The sequence below is a fragment of the Triticum dicoccoides genome, chromosome 4A (assembly GCF_002162155.2).
Source record: "Triticum dicoccoides isolate Atlit2015 ecotype Zavitan chromosome 4A, WEW_v2.0, whole genome shotgun sequence".
Taxonomy (NCBI): domain Eukaryota; kingdom Viridiplantae; phylum Streptophyta; class Magnoliopsida; order Poales; family Poaceae; genus Triticum; species Triticum dicoccoides.
In genome coordinates, this window is record NC_041386.1 from 597,778,781 (window position 1) to 597,782,618 (window position 3,838).

The window sequence follows — 3,838 nt, forward strand, 5'->3', positions numbered from 1 at the left end:
ATATCCGTACCTTGTTGTTTTTATTCATCTACCTCTATCTAAGTGGCTTATCAATTTATGGAAATGTGATCATTTACTTTGGAATTCATTCGTTCATTCTTGTTCGAATGTTAAGGCTATATGTTGCAATTTCGATCCGTTGATTCAGCTTGAATATCTGTCTTTCAAGATGCTAACGGATGTCAACCTCTTCAGGATGGCTCCTCCAACGCGTCAGAATCCGGAACCTCCGCCACCACCTCCACCTCCGGAGGCATGGTAAGTTGTCATGGCCGCCACCAACGCTAACACGCAGATGCTTTTGCAACTCTTGCAAGAGCGCAACCAAGGAAATCAAGGCCAAGGAAACAATCAAGCTCAGTTTGCTATCCTCAACCAGTTCCTCGCAAACCAGCCGAAGTCCTTCATGAAGGAAATATGCCCTAGACGCAATAATAAAGTTATTATTTATTTCCTTATATCATGATAAATGTTTATTATTCATGCTAGAATGGTATCAACCGGAAACATAATACATGTGTGAATACACAGACAAACAGACTGTCGCTAGTATGCCTCTACTTGACTAGCTCGTTGATCAAAGATGGTTATGTTTCCTAACCATAGACATGAGTTGTCATTTGATTAACGGGATCACATCATTAGGAGAATGATTTGATTGACTTGAACCATTCCGTTAGCTTAGCACTTGATCATTTAGTTTGTTGCTATTGCTTTCTTCATGACTTATACATGTTCCTATGACTATAAGATTATGCAACTCCCGTTTACCGGAGGAACACTTTGTGTGCTACCAAATGTCACAACGTAACTGGGTGATTATAAAGGTGCTCTACAGGTGTCTCTGAAGGTACTTGTTGGGTTGGCGTATTTTGAGATTAGGATTTGTCACTCAGATTGTTGGAGAGGTATCTTTGTGCCCTCTCGGTAATGCACATCACCTAAGCCTTGCAAGCATTGCAACTAATGAGTTAGTTGTGGGGCGATGTATTACGAAACGAGTAAATAGACTTGCCGGTAACGAGATTGAACTAGGTATTGAGATGCCGACGATCGAATCTCGGGCAAGTAACATACCGATGACAAAGGGAACAACGTATGTTGTTATGCGGTCTGACCGATAAAGATCTTCGTAGAATATGTAGGAGCCACTATGAGCATCCAGTTTCCACTATTGGTTATTGACGGAGACGTGTCTCGGTCATGTCTACATAGTTCTCGAACCCATATGGTCCGCACGCTTAACGCTACGATGACAGTTATATTATCAGTTTATATGTTTTGATGTACCGAAGGAGTTCGGAGTGCCGGATAAGATCGGGTACATGACGAGGAGTCTCGAAATGGTCGAGACGTAAAGATTGATATATTGGACGACTATATTCGGACTTCGGAAAGGTTCCTAGTGATTCGGGTATTTTTCGGAGTACCGGAGAGTTACGGGAATTCGCCGGGGAGTATATGGGCCTTATTGGGCCATACGGGAATAGAGGAGATAGGCCAAAAGGAAGGAGGCATGCGCCCCACTTCTGGTCCGAATTGGACAAGGGGTGCAGCCCCCTTTTCCTTCTCCCTCTCCTCCTCTTTCCTTCACTCCTACTCCAACAAGGAAAGGAGGAGTCCCCCTTGGCGCACCCTCCTCCTAGGCCGGCCACCTCCCCCCTTGCTCCTTTATACACAGGGGTAGGGGGGCACCTCTAGACACACAAGTTGATCAAGTTGATCGTCTCTTAGCCGTGTGCGGTGCCCCCCTCCACCATAGTCCACCTTGATAATACTATAGCAGTGCTTAGGCGAAGCCCTGCGTCGGTAGAACATCAACATCGTCACCATGCCGTCGTGCCGACGAAACTCTCCCTCAACACTCGGCTGGATTGGAGTTCGAGGGATGTCATCGGGCTGAACGTGTGTTGAACTCGGAGGTGCCGTACGTTCGGTACTTGATCGGTCGGATCATGAAGACGTACGACTACATCAACCGTGTTGTGCTAACGCTTCTGCTTACGGTCTACGAGGGTACGTGGACAACACTCTCCCCTCTCGTTGCTATGCATCACCATGGTTTTGCGTGTGCATAGGAATTTTTTTGAAATTACTATGTTCCCCAACACTTCAGTAACTGTGTCGAGGCCACAGACGCTGACGATTGGCTCGTGGATATCTATAAACATTTTGAGTGTAGCAATGTCAGGCCTGAGGACTTTGTCAAGTTTGCTTCGTTCCAACTCAAAGACCAAGCTGCTGAGTGGTATCAACATACAAAGATTCTAGAGGAGGTCGTGTGATTACCTGGGATGATTTCCGCCGAGACTTTAAAGCTCGCCACATTCCTCAAAGTGTTGCTGATAGTAAGCGTGAGGAGTTCCGCAATCTGAAGCAAGGCAACATGTCTGCTTACCAATACAACATCCTGTTCCAGAGGCTCGCTCACTTCGCCAAACAAGACGTCCCTGATGAGAAGAGCATGATCTATCAATTCAGAGGTGGCCTTAGAGAAGATCTGCGACTAGCTCTCATGCTTTTTGAGCCGAAAGAGTATGATGAATTCTACAACATGGCACTAAAGCAAGAAGCTGCTCAGCTCAAGTGCGATGCTTCCAAGAAGAGAGTCAGGGATGCAACTCCTTCTTCTTCTTCAACTCAAGTGGCAGCTAAGCAGCAAAAGTTCTGGTTGCCTCCTCCTCCTCCATTCCGTTAGCCATTTCAGCAGAAGAGTAAAGGTGGCAATGGATCTTCCCACCCACCCAACCCCGGCTATCAGAAAAAAGCTTAGTCTCATGCTCCAAGGTCAAGTGCTCCGTATCACCGTCCGCTCTCAGAGGTTACGTGCAACAAGTGGCAGCAGAAAGGGCACTATGCGAACAAATGCTTCAACCAGAGGCGTCTTCCGCCTACTCCTCCTCCCATGATATCTGCTAGCAATGCAGTGGTCAAGCATAATCCCAAGCATGCTAAGCTCAACATGATGAACGCAGCTCAGGCAGAGGACTCTTCAGAAGTGATCATGGGTAACCTTCCTGTTAATGATATTCCTGCAAAAGTTCTTTTTGATACTGGTGCATCTCTTTCTTTCATTTCAAGACCTTTTGTTGCCAAGCATGAGTTTGTGACCGAAAAGATTCCTTTCCCGTTGAAGATTGTGTCCCCGGGCAAGCAAATGACATCTAACAATTGCGTCCCAGATGTTTCTATCAAGATGGGCGACTATAAATTTCTGTCCTCTCCAATTGTTCTTGGTAACTCGGATATTGATCTACTTCTTGGCATGGACTGGCTTTCTAAGCACAAGGCTCATCTTGATTGTGCTACCTGGTAGATTCAATTGACACACTCGTCTGAGGATGCGATCATCTATGCCACTCGTGATGATACCATTCGACTATTTTCTCTCAATGAGAAGGGCGAGTTGATTGTCATCTCTCAGATTCCAGTTGTTTGTGAATATCAAGACGTCTTTCCAGAAGAGCTTCCAGGAATGCCTCCTGACCGGCTAGTTGAATTCGTCATCGATCTTGAGCCTGGCACGGAACCTGTTTGCAAACGTCCTTACAAGCTTGGACCAGAAGAGTTGAAGGAGCTGAAGAAACAGCTCAATGAACAAGAGCTTATGGGTCTCATCCGACTGAGTTCTTCTCCATGGGGTTGTGGTGTTCTTTTTGTCAACAAGAAAGATGGCATGGACCGACTCTGTGTCGACTACTGTCCATTGAACAAGAAGACCCTAAAGAACAAGTACCCACTTCCCAACATAAACGAGCTTTTCGAACAACTCAAAGGTGCTCAAGTATTCTCCAAGCTTGAACTTTGTATGGTTTATCATCAAATTCACATTCGTGAA